Source organism: Mustela lutreola, chromosome 1 (assembly GCF_030435805.1).
Source record: "Mustela lutreola isolate mMusLut2 chromosome 1, mMusLut2.pri, whole genome shotgun sequence".
In the NCBI taxonomy this organism is placed as follows: domain Eukaryota; kingdom Metazoa; phylum Chordata; class Mammalia; order Carnivora; family Mustelidae; genus Mustela; species Mustela lutreola.
In genome coordinates, this window is record NC_081290.1 from 23,896,021 (window position 1) to 23,909,959 (window position 13,939).

The window sequence follows — 13,939 nt, forward strand, 5'->3', positions numbered from 1 at the left end:
TATCTCAACCTTTTAAATCGTTAAGAAAGGATAGAACAAATTTAGAAAGCTCAAATCTTAGCTTTTAATGAGCAAGGAAGTAAGGAATTAAATTGCCTTGTTATAGGCAAGCACTATAACAAGGACTAATTGATAGTTGCTTTTTTTTTGTTTTTACAATAGTCCAGTGGAAAGAGTCATCTGATGTTTAGTTTGATAATTATAATACAGCCTCTGTTAGATTTCAGGATTGTTAGGAATATTAGGAAATTTAATTCTGTCAGTTAACTGTTACCTACCATCTAATATATCAGAGAGTATTAGTGTTAAAAGTAAATTGCTTCTTATTAACTTTTCTCAGAGGACATATTTAATATACCACCTCCCCATCCATTTTTACTCATAGTGTTATGTCAATTAATATGTTTGCTGCAAATATTTTAAACTATGAAAGCAAACAACAACATTGTAAAAAATTGAAGTTCCATATTACAGCAGATCACTTTGTTTTGTGTCTATTTCCTTCCAGTTCTTTGCAGATGCATACTTTTTTTAATGTGTAGTTTCTTACAGACATTGTACTAGTCAAGACTGCATTTTCCCTTTTACCAAGTCTAAAATTCTGCCCTTTTCTAAGACCTTAACATTTCAGGTGAGGATATGGCAGTCAGTTTAAATCTGCTTAATCAGGTTTAAAAAGTAGTTAATAGTCAACTAAGAGACCTACACATATTTATTTCAGAGTTTTGAAGGTAAATAAGGATAAGACAGAAAAGTGGAAATGGATAGCATATGAGTCATACTGCAAAATCTTAAAATGTAAAGGGAGTAAATTTTATCTTAAAGTGTAGATATAATAATTATTTCAGTGAAGAAATGTTGTATGGTAGTTTTCTAAATAATCTGTGGTTCAGGATCCATCTAAACATATTTGAACTAGTGTTCAGATAGTTGTGAACTTGTTTGGCCTACTTGGTTACACAAAAGCAACCTGGCAGTTAACCCAAGTTTTAATAGGTCAGAACAACTGCCTATTTTATAAAGGGATTATACTGCAAAAAGAGGAATACTTGTGGCCTTAAAAATTGATATATGTTTAGTGGCATTTTACATGGGTCTGGTGGCATTGTCATATTTGTACATAATAGTTTTAAGTTATTAAATAAGTCATGAGCTAGCCCCTAAGCCTGTTATTTCATACTACTACTTAATAACAGGTCCCTGGAAATTTTTATCACTAATAAAATTCTGTACTTCTAGGTTGATACGTTTTATTCATTCATTCTCGCTCTCCCTTTCCTTTCCATTTCTCTCCTTCCCTCTCTTCTCCCCTTCCTCAGATCCAGCTCAGAAATTTACATATACCCAGGGGCACCTGGGTGACTCGGTTAAGCGACTGACTTTTGGTTTTGGCTCAGGTCCTGATCTCATGGGTTGTGGGATGGAGCCCTACATCAGGCTCCATGTGCCCAGTGAGAGTCTGCTTAGGTATTTTCTTGTTCTGTTCCATCCCTCACTTGCTCGCTCCCTGTCTGAAATAAATAAGTAAAATCTTGGGGAGAAAAGAGAAATTTACATACACTTGTCTTTTTAAAACGGGCCAATCCACAAAGGACCAAATTTAATTTATCTTCTTTGGACAAATGTTTGACGCTTAGAAATTATGCCTTTTTTTAAAACTCAGTATAGCACATGAAATAATTGTCCAAAAGGGAAAGAATGCTTTCATATTCTTTTGGACATTAAACTAACTTTTGCCATCCAGAGCAGACATAGAGCCTCTTGGGGCCATATAGCAATAGTGTTAGGCTTGAAAGTTGCAGTTGAATTCCTAATATGTTCCTAGAACATGAATTATCATCTACATTTTTCTTCAGTTTCCTTGAAGAAACAGAAAACGAAAAGATAGCTCAGAAGTTACAATACTTCAGTAATAAAATACCAAAAAACAAAAAAGGTTACAAACTACCTGCTCTGGTGGTGTGGCCTTTATCTATTGATGGATCAAATTGTTCTTTAATGTCTTATCTTCCCCAAAGATACTTAATTTTGTCCTCACCAAAGAGAGACTTCTTTGGTCAATGAATGTGGTAGGAGAATAATGGTCCTTCAAGATGTCCATTCCCTAACTCCCAGAACCTGTGATTATATTAGGTTGATTGGCAAAGAGGAATTACAGTTGGGAAGGTTCTCTTGGATTATCGGGGTGGGCCCATTGTGATCAATTACTAGGGTCTTTGTAAGGGAAAAGGGAGGCAGAAGAGATGGCAGCTTGAGAAGCATATGGCCTGCTGCTGGGTTTGAAGATTGAGGAGGGGAGCCATTAGCCAAGGAAGGTGAGAAGCTTTGAGAAGGTTGTAAAGGCAAGGAAACAGTTTTTGCTAAAGTTTCCAGAGAGGAACGTAGCCCTGCTGACACCTTGAGTTTAGCCCAGTGGGGTTGGAACTGGGAGAGAATAAATTTGTGTTTTTTTCATTCCATTAAGTTTGTGGTCACATGTTTTAGAAGCCATAGCAAACTAATACGTGGTATATCCGTTTAGTTTTTCACTAACAACATGAATTTTATATACTGATTAATTGAATCCTGATGTGAATGACAATGTGATTTCCTGTGAATGTTAATTCTGGTTTATTCAGAAGTTTTTTTGTTGATAATAGGTTGGGCATTGACGTGTGGACCTTGGCTTACCCAGGGGTCTTTTTGTTTGCTACCTCCTGGGACTGGTGAGAAGTTCACTGTGGTTCAAGAATAGGGAGTATGTCTACAGTGAGGATGGAATGGGGGATGAGGGTAGAGAAATAGGAAGTTAGAAAGGAAAATTGGTACTGTGCAATGTGGCAAGAGATGTCACCTTCAGAAGCCTGGTTTCCCCTCCACATGTTTTTCAGTATTTGTGTGATTTGTGCCTGTATTAATAAATGCTGTAAGTTGGAATTTTAAGAAGTTTTTATCATCAGTATGATTTGCGCTGTATAGAGTTGTAAGCAGTCATTGCATTTTGCTACAGAACGTCTCATGGAGTGGCTTATCCATGATAAATGTACAAAGGATTCAGTGGCAAAAAGGAGGGCATTTAGACAAACACTGAAAAGAAGTAAGCATTTCTGTCTGATATTTCCTGGCCATCTCAGATAAACTTGCTTTGTTCCTTTGTGCCTTTTCTGGGATGAGACATTGTGGAGGCCCAGCAAAGATTAGGAGGCTAGAAGAGGTTGGGGGGGAAAAAGTCAGAGGCATAAATAAATAAGAGCTGTACTGCCAATTTTAAAAAAATCTGTTTTTTGTGTTTTTGAATCAAGCAGATCACATGCTAGCTATCTCAGCTTGTGTGCACTATGGAGGGATCAGTGTTTGAAACAGAGAATATGGAGAGGCATGTGATTATTTCTAATGGTGAGTTCTAGAATAACTCAGGGGAATGAGCTGGAAGGATTTTGGAGGAGAGAAAATGTGGAGAGAGTAACAGTCCTGAAGGAACAAGAGGGTTTATTTTGGGAGTTTATGAGCAGTTCTAACACAGAGAGGGTTGCAGCTGACATCATCTGGAGACCTGAGAAGGGAATAATTCAGCAGTGACAGTGAGGAACAAGGAGGTCCACCTCACCACCAGGACTTGGTCATCTGTGACATGGGAGAGGAAAACAGATGTCATTTGAAAGGACTGGAGTTAGAGCAGAACTTCTAGAGGAGAGTGGGGTTTAATTGGGTGCAAGCAAGGCAAAGAGAGTGTGCAAGAATATATTGAGGAAGTGGGAGATTTTGTTAATGATAGCACTATGAGTTCCAGAGAACACAGTTAAAGGAGTTTGGAAATTGGGAAAGGAAGGGAAAAGGGATCAATGTAGGGCTATAAAGAGTGTGTAAGGACAAGAATCCAGGTAATTGTGTGTTGGAGGGGGGAGGAGGGTCTTGGGCCTCTTTTAGTAACTGATATAAAAGGAAAGTAGGGCATAATGGCATTAGTCTTGATGGTTTCTAAGGCAGGTTATTGTAAATATTGAGGGAGAGAGATTTGCGAAAGGCAAATTTATCAAGAGCAGCCAGACATACGTGGATTTGCATTGTTTCTGTTTCTGTCCTACAAATTACCACTTAATGACATAAAACTGTAAAAATGTATTGTCTTACAGTCAGTTCTGAAGCTCAGAAGTGCCACATGGGTCTCACTGGGCTAAATTCAAGGTGTCAGCAGGGGTGCATTGTGCATTCCTTTCTGGAAAATTCCTTCCTCTTTTTCCAAGGAGAATCTGTTTCTTGTGTTTTTAAGCTTCTTGAAGCCTCATATTCCTTGTGTTATGGCCCCTTTCTTCCACCTTCAAACCCAACAACATTGTATCTTTCTGACCCTTTTTCTCGGTTTCATAAATTCTCTGACCACAGCCAGGAAAGGTCTCTGGTGTTTCTTGTTTGCTTGTTTGTTTTAAGTTTTTCAATTTTATTTCCAGTTCAGTTAACATGCAGTGTTGCGTTAGTTTCAGGTGTACAAGGGAGTGACTGGAGACTTCCACACAGCACGCTGTGCTCATCACACAAGTGCGCTCCGGGATCCCCTATGCCTCTTGCACCCATCCCACCTCCCCTCCCCTCTGTGAACCACTAGTTTGTTCTCTAGAGTCAAGGGTCTGTTTCTTGTTTGTCTGTCTCTCTTCCCTCCCTCCCTTTGCCCCTCTCTCCCTCTCTTTTTCCTTTGGCTCATTTGTTTTGTTTCCACATATGAGTGAAGTCATATGGTAGTACGGTATATGAAGTCATATGGCATTTGTCTTTCTCAGATTTAGCATTATACTCTATAGCTCCATCCATGTTGTTGTAAATGGTAAGATTTCATTCTTTTTTATGGCTGAATGATATTCCAGTGTGTGTGTGTACACCTCTACATACATATGTATATACTACATTTTCTTTATCGCTTCATCTATGAATAGACACTTGGGCTGCTTCCATAATTCGGCTATTGTAAATAATGCTGCTGTAAACATAAGGGTGCATGTATCTGAAAGGTCCTCCGCTTTTAGAGACTCACATGATCGCACTACACCCACAGGTAATTCAGGATAATCTCCCCATCTCAAGATCTTTAACCTTAATCACATCTGCGAAGTCCTTTTTTGCCATGTAAAGTGACATTTTACAGTCTCTAGAGATTAGGGCATGAATGATCCTTTTAGTGGCGCCATTATTTTGTCTACCACAGGGTCCCCTCTATCTTCCTTCTGAGCCTAGTAAAGAGTCCTGGTGTGGGGGCAGGAGGGCTGTGGAGTGTAGCTTCAGGGTTGTGGTAACTGGTTCCTGTGTAATTCACTTGGACTCAGACTTCAGTTCTGTACCTTCAGATCTTCTGTAGGACGCAGTGGAGGCTGGGGACAGGCTCAGCCCTCAGGCTCCTCTCTGACAAAGGAATAAGATGCTCCTAATATTCTGTGGACCAGAATAGTCCGCTACATGAGTAGGGATCTCAGGCATTATTTGAAGAAACACATTAATTGAATCATTGGAATAGTCTTGTGTGTCCTACTAAGAATGTTGTACTAGTTTTTAAATATTTCTTTATTTAATGAAGCTTCAAAAATACTTCACATTTAGACCTTTGAAAGACAATAGTTCTGGCCGTTTGTTTTTTGTCTGGAGCCAAAATTTCGTCTGGTTTATAGTTCAAGTTTGCTTTGGGGTGTGTTTCTTGTTCTTACTGTCAGTTCTCAGTTTCAGTTAGTTTCAGAAACTCCTATATAGAGAGGTAAGAATGTTCTTCATCTTGCTAATATTTTATCTCCATTCTACATAGGGGTAGGCTAATGTTCCCATTTAGTATTGAGTAAGTTAAGAACTATTTAATTTCATCTTTACTGATATGTTAATTAATTTAAAAAGTATTTGAATCTTCACAAGTTAAAATTGTTCTCTTAAGAATAATTATCTTTTCAGTTATGATACAAACATTGAGTGATCTGCAGAAGCAAGTTAGAGTTTTTCATAAATCATGATAAACGTAGTGAGGATTACTGCTTGGATTTTGTATTATCCCAGTCAGTTAAGTTTCAGCACTACTTTTAATTAATGTTAGTAGATCCATCAGCTCCAGAAATAATCTGTGATATCAGATTTAACTGACCTAAATTCCAAAGTAGGTCAGTGGGTCAGTAGGTTATTAGGTTAGAAAAAGATCTATTGTAGTTTCCATTTCTTAAACCCAAGTTCCTGAGTTAATCATTTAAAATTAATAATTTAAAGATTATTGATATTTAGGTGAAATTAAAAGTGTTTTCTTTAAACTATTTCAACAGTACATAGGAAAATAGCCCCTGTTGCTCTTATTTTTTAACAATAACATGTTATTTTGTTACTCATACTTTGTTTTCTGGAGTGGATAAACATGTAATTTATGTTCCTGAAGTATCAGGGCTCTAATGTTGGACAATTAAAAAAAAAAAGGCAGCACTTCAGTTTTTCTAATTATAATAATCATGCATGCTCATGCAAGAAATTTTAGAATGTACTAAAGAAGAATATTAAAAATTCATAAGCTACTTAACTACAGTTTTACTTTTGGCTTATTTCGATTTATGTTTGATATATCTTGGTGCCACTGTTAACTGCTATTATTAGATGCTTAAATTCTTTCTAACTTTACACAGATTTTGCACAGTAGTGCAATGAATACAGAATTTGGCTATACCTTTGATTGTTCCCTTTTTTCTCAAAGTAAAATTACTGGATCAAAGGGTATAAATATTTTCAGGCTATTGATAAATCTCACTAAACTTTCTCTCATCAAACTTTAAGGAAGGGGTTTCCAGTTTACTCTCTTAAAGCAGTACTCAGTGTCTGTTTCATATCTCCTTCACCAAAGGTATCAAATTCTTTTGTTATTAAATACAATGGACATTTTAGAGTCATTGTCTCATCTGCACTGCAATATTAACATTGTCAAATTCTAAAAACATTCCTTTCCTTTAATTTTAGGGATAGCTAATCCTTCTTGGCTTTCTTCTGTCTCTTTGATCCTTTGCCATCTCATCTAATTGATAATATTAGCACTAATCATATTTAAAATTCATTTGCTCAGAGTCCACAGTCTGTCATGGTTTGTCTCCCCATCCAATTTCCCCCAACTCTGAGAAACAAACTGAGGGTTTTGGAGGGGAGTGGGGTGGGATGTTGGGTGAGTCTGGTGGTGGGTATTATGGACGGCATGTATTGCATGGTGTACTGGGTGTGGTGCATAAACAATGAATTCTGGAAAGCTGAAAAGAAATTTTAAAAAAATAAAAAAAAAATCTTTTGCTGTTTTCTATATGCTGTCCTAAACATGGAACATATTTAATCCTCAGAACAACGGCATGTACCTACTGTCATATCTCCTTTTTAAAAATGAAAAAAAAAAAACAACAACGATGCGTAGAGATGAACTGACTAGTCTGAGACCCACAGCTGATAAAGGGACTGAGCTATAATACATACCTAAGAAATCTGTTTTCAGAGCCCATTTCTTTTTTTATTTGTTTGATTCTTATTTAAATTAAAGATTATTTATTTACTTATTTATTTGACAGAGATCACAAGTAGGCAGAGAGGCAGGCAGAGAGAGAGGGGGAAACAGGCTCCCCGCTGAGCAGAGAGCCTAATTCGGGGCTTGATCCCAGGACCCTGTGATCATGACCTGAACCAAAGGCAGAGGCTTAACCCACTGAGCCACCCAGGTGCCTCTGATTCTTATTTACATTACTTAAAAATTTTGTTTTATTGAAGTATAGTTTACACACTGTGTTACATGAATTTCAGGTGTACAGCATCGTGATGGACAGTTCTATACATTATGCTGTGCTCACCAAAAGAGTAACTACTATTTGTCACCATACGGCACTGTGACAACACCATTGACTGTATTCATTTTGTAACTGGAATCCTGTATCTCCTATTCCCCTTCCCCTATTTTGCACATCATTTGATGGGCACCTCTACCTCTGGCAACTACCAGTTTGTTCTTTGTATTTATGGGTCTGTTTCTGTTTTTTCTTTTTTTATTTGTTCATTTGTTTTTTAAGCTTCCATATATGTAAGTGAAATCATATGGTATTTGTCTGCTTATTTCACTTAGGTTAATGCCCTTTTGGTCCATCCATATTGTCACAGATAGCAACATCTTTCTTATGGCTGAGTAATATTCCATTTCCCAGTACCATCTATTGAAAACACTGTCTATATTCTCTCCTCCTTTGTTGTAGATTAATTAACCATATATGCATGGGTTTTTTGCTTTTTTTTTTTTTTTTTTTCCTGTGTTCTCCGTTCTGTTCCATTGATCTCTTTGTCCATCTTTGTGCTGGTATCATATTGTTTGGATAACTATAGTTTTATCGTATATCTTGAAATCTCTGAAAATGATATCTCCAGCTTTGTTCTTTTCTCAAGATTGCTCTGGCTATTTGGAGTCTTTTGTGGTTCCAGGATTATGCCAACATGTAGTTGGCATCATTTGTTCTAATTCTGTGAAAAATACGACTGATATTTTGATGGGTATTAAACTGAATCTCTGGATTCAGTTTAGGGGTAGTATGGATATTTTAACAATATTAATTCTTCCAATCCATGATCATGGAATATCACTCAGTTTGTGTCATCTTCAGTTTTTTTCATTAATGTTTTATAGTTTTCGAAGTATAGGCAGAGCTCATTTCTTTAAGTTCCTTGCTCTGCCTCCTTCCCATTTTATTAATCTTCTGGATTCTGAAATATGAATTTTTTATCAAGTGTCAGCCTTAGCCTTTCTTATATGTTTTTCTTAGACTATCCCATCAGTGTCTTTAATTTACATGTTTATTTTGATGGTTCCCGATTTACATCTTCATCCAGTTCTATCTTGAATGCTAAGCTCACTTCTACCCATCCACTGGATGTTTTTCCTCTTGCATATCTCTTAGGTATCTCAAACACAATATGTATAAAACTGAATCCATCATCTGAAATATATATGAGGTATCTGTAACATAGTGATTAAGAGCATAGTTCAAGCTGAACTATCTATGTTCATATCTTAGCTTTATTGCTTAGTTTACCTATAGTCTTTGTTTTTTAGCTTCCTCATCAGTAAAATGGAGCTAATAATAAAGAGTTTACCTCATATGATTATTGAGAGTATTAAATGAGAGAAGACTGAGGAATGAGGGGCACACAATAAGTGTTCAATAGTAGCCACTGCTTTCAATGTCATTAGTTCTCATTTTCCTCCAGCTTATTCTTCCTGTTTCCTATCCAACCCGTAGATATGTCCAAGCCAAAATTTGGATGATACTCTCAACTGCTTCCTGAAATGCACTTCTGATTATTAATCACCAGGTTCTGTGTAGTTATCTTAGTATATTTATTAAAATTCTTTTTTTTTTTTGTTTTTTGTTTGTTTGTTTGTTTGTTTTAAAGATTTCACTATTTATTTGAGAGAGCGAGAGCAAGTGTGTGCAAATGGGGGCTGGGGCAGAGGGAGAGAGACAAGTAGACTCCAATGAGTGAGGAGCCTGATGAAGGGCTCAGTCCTAGGACCCTGAAATCATGACCTAAGTTGAAGTCAGACGCTAACCGACTGAGCCATTCAGGTGCCCCATTTATTGAAATTCTTTAATTTATATGACCCCTGCCTCATCATTTTGCCGAAACTATTATAATAACCTACTTCTCTTAGTCTCCCTAACTCTAGTCTTGCCTTTATCATTTCATTCTCTATATTGTAGTCAGAATGATACTTTAAAAGAACAAATCTATTAATTTCACTTCCCTGCTTAAAGTTACTTCTGTGTTTTCATGTTGCCATTGAGGGGCAGGTGATTTTTTTTTTTTTAAACTTCATGTGACCTTTCATTATATACATACCTCATCATTCTTACCTCTTACCCCCAGTTTTTACCCTACCTTGTCCCTAGGATTTTGCTCTGATGATACTGAACTACTTAGAGTACCCCAAAATTATAGTTATTACTTATGTCTCCAGACCCTTGCATTTACTGTTCTTTTGGCATCACTGTTCTCTGTCTCTCAGCCTGGTGAATTTTATTCATCCTTCGGATCCCAATTTAGGGATTACTTCTTCCAGCAGGCTTCCACAACCTTTGTGTCCCTCGTATGTATTCACAGAGCATTTTGTGCATGCCTCTGGGAAGTGCCTCAATTGCAGTTGCTGTGTCTGTTTTGCCATTTTAAAACTACCATAACATAGTGTTGGACACTTGTATTGGTGCTCAGTAAATATTGGCTGAATGATAAATATGTGAAGTATAATTTTTAAGGACTACTGATATTTATAACAAGTTTTTAAGTTTCTTTGATTTCTAGCCAGGAATAATTTTACATTTATTAGCCATGTATTTTCTTTATGCCTCATTTAGTTACACTTTTTGCTCATTTTGGAGTTTGGATTTTATTTTATTTTGTTTTACTTTTTAAATTAGCAATAATCGCGCCTCAGATAAACCTCATTGGCTACGATACTGCCACTGTGCAAAGCTTGTTTTACTTTTTTCAAATAAGTCTGTTTTAATAATAGCCTTTACACAGTTGCTACTGAAAATTGAAATAGCACACCAAAAAATTTTATTACAGTTCAGTTTTTGAAAACCAGAAAATCTGGCCTATGCACCCTGCCAATTATGCTCTAACCAAACCACCCAAAGTTTTCTGTGTATTTCTTTTGCACAAGTTACTTAGCTTCCAATTTTTGATGATAGGTTTTATCTTAATAACTTCAAGCTTCTCAAACACAATGGCCACATTCGAAACCTATTAGTGCTTCCTTAGGTCAAATCAAAATGTGGAAGTATATTGAGGTCATTCAAATGTAAACTATAGGATTCCTCACAAATTACTGGTATCAAGGTAGAAAAGATTAAAAAAAAAAAAAAGACAGAGCTTATACCATAGATTATCAAAATATTATATAGTTTGCCCTAACGTAGAACAGCTTTCCCAAGTTGCTACATAATGATTCTAAAATTGCTAGCAAGAAGGAACAGTACAAGAATAAAGTTTACGTTTACATTGGTTCTGTGTCATAATTATTTTCCATGCTGGTATCCTCAGGAAGATCTTTATGATACAGGCAATAATGATGGCTATATCTAAATCTTTCAACACTTCTGATTCAGCCTCAGTTTCCTTCTGCTTAGATCTTTTTGAAGTGTGCACTGCTGGTATTCGATCAGTAGCGCTGGTATTCGATCAGTAGCGCTGGTATTCGATCAGTCACATCATCCTTCCATCCTTTCTGAGCTGTTAACAGGGTCCTTCTCTACCCCTCCTCCTGCTGCTGCGGCTGCGGTCAGTGAGCCCCTGTGGTTTCTTCTTTCTGTCCTCCCATTGCGGTGTGTATTCTCATAGAGGGGAAAGGAGTTGGATCCTAGGGTCGAGTCAATTTACTACGGTTCTTTATTAATACTTCGGAGATAGTTTGAGAGGCAGCTGAGCCTTCCTGGGAATTCTCTTCACTGGGCTTCTGAGATGATTCTGGGGCCCAGATTGGGTAAAGCTGCTTTGGTGAATCCACTGAAAGCCTAGGGCCAGGGGTGGGGGGGATGGATTTTAACATTTTTGTGAGTAACTTCTAAATATCCTTATGTGATAAAGATATTAACCCTTTGTCATGCTGCAAATGTTTAAGCCTTCTGTTTTTTTTTTTTCCCCCCAAGGGGGAGTTACCATTTGTGTTTATTTTGTTAACAAAATTAGGTATCCCTGAGCATTATATCTTCTATTTTTCACAAGAACCGTTTTAGCTCAGAGTTTTGAAGCTTAGTTTGGTTAAGTTATTTTCCAGAGATTTCCATCAATGCCTTTCTAAATTCCGAAGGTCTTAAGTTTTATACTGACTCCTCCAGCATGCTCTTTATTAGCTGCTTTAATTCTAACTGGGGAGCACTATTCCAGAGTACTTAAAACCAACTAGGACGTAGGGATCTGGCTTCTGAATTTTGTTTCATGCACATTTTAGGAACTCAGTCCTTTTGCTCTGGTGCTTTTGAGTCAGACCATTTATTTTTTGATTCCTTCAGTTTTCCAGGGTAATGTTTCATTATAAAAAAAAAATCCCCTTTTCTCAAAAATATATCAGTCTTTTCCTATAAAAAATATCCCTTTTTGTTGCTGTGATATTGCATATACAATTATATTCTTTATTTTAAAAAATTTAGAATGGGCATTGAGTGGGTCAGAAGCAAACTTGAGTGTAAAGTTTGGGTGGCTCAGTTGGTTGGGCCACTGCCTTTGGTTCACGTCATAATCCTGGAGTCGTGAGATCGACTCTTGGCATCGGGCTCCCTGCTCAGTGGGGAGTCTGCTTCTCCCTCTGACTCTTCTTTCTCTCATGCTCTCTCTCTCTCATTCTCTGTCAAATAAATAAAATCTTAAAAAATTTTGAATGGGCATTGAGTGGGTCAGAAGCAAACTTGAGTGTAAAGTTTTGTACTAATTTTGTGGGAAGGTTGAATTGGTCTCAGTTAATTGAGTTACTCACCAGTGCCAGTTGAGTATTAGTATTTGTCAAATACTCTGACAGGTTCCTCATAATAGATGAATAAATTATTACTCCTATTTTGAAGGAACTCATGATTTAGAAAGCTATTGTCAATGAGAATGTTATAATGATACTCCACTTTTACAATGAAAAATAGTAAGAACACAGTAATTCCTAATTTTCCTTGTCCATGAAAGAGCATTGATAACTGAAATTGACAGGTTTCTGAAGTTTTCAGCACCAAAAAATTTGAGTAAGATTCACCCTAATTTTCCTTCTTGAAGGCGACAATGAAAACTAAAGTATGCATGCACACACACACAGAAAGTAGGGAGACAGTGGGAAAAACCAAATATGAACCAGCCATGTGAATAGTTAACTCTTTAATAATATTATGTAAAGATGATTATCAGTAACTATTGGGTCATGACCTTTTTTATATTAGCTGATGCAGAGATTTCAGTGAACATAATTCCTCTATGTTCATTGGTGTTTTAAAGCAAGCATTTGAACTATTGAGAACTAATTCACAGAAAAACTATTAAATAGTAAATACTGTGGCAGCCTCTGTACAGTTGGTGTTATAAAGCATTAGATCATGTCGTTAATTTGTACCATGGTCTATTACAGGAAAAGGCCTAAGAAATTCCTTGTTGTTAATTAGTTACTTCAATTTATAAAATACCTATAATCTCTAACATAGAGTTTGAACTTCTGTTGATCCTTAAATGCTTACTGACTTAAAATGAGTAATTGACAGTCTTAATCTAATCTTGGGTACCTTTATTTTTCTGTCATTTTTTACTGTAATAAAAATTCTAATTGAAAAAAATTGAGTCTCTCATAAATTTTTTTTTTATTTTAAAGTTCCTAGGTAAAAATACATTTGTGATATCAACTTTAAAATTATATTATTAAAGTGACACTAACTTTCAGGGTTTAAGAAAATTATTATAATGGGAAAAAGAAAACAAATACAAAGTCACCACTTTGTCCCCAAAAGCTGAATGATCTAAAAAAACAATTCTTGGATGCATAAAGAAGGGGGGGCACAGGAAAACTTGATTACAGGGCAATCTCCCCAAGATTAGAGTCAGACAGGCAAATATAGGAGGTCATAACTTCCTAGAACAGAGACTTAGGAGCTGAAACCATTTCAGAAACCAGTACAGAACTGGAACTGTACTTCTGGTAATTGTAATTGACAATTTGCTGGAGGCTTACTATGGATAACTTTGACAATTAAAAACTCCAAAGGGACCTAGTCACAGGGGGGCCTTAGCAGTATCATGAGATTTATCTCTTAAGAGCTCAACCAGGTTCCCATAGTGAATATCAGAAAAATCTCCTCTTGCTTCCAGCAGGAGTGGGGAAAAAGAACCATTTTGAAATACACCAGCGCCCTCTTTTCTTAACAAGACCCACTCTCAGGGGAAACTAGTTAATGGAAGTCTAACTGATTTG

General features: G+C 36.6%; 1 protein-coding gene and 1 pseudogene across 5 annotated transcripts in view; one reads left to right on the forward strand and one right to left on the reverse strand.

Annotated features, from left to right (window-relative positions):
• Window positions 1–13,939, forward strand: part of CLOCK (clock circadian regulator) — a 130,634-nt gene that overhangs the window by 35,770 nt on the left and 80,925 nt on the right. The window lies entirely within an intron of this gene.
• LOC131822822 (U4 spliceosomal RNA) lies at window positions 10,393–10,475 on the reverse strand (annotated as a pseudogene).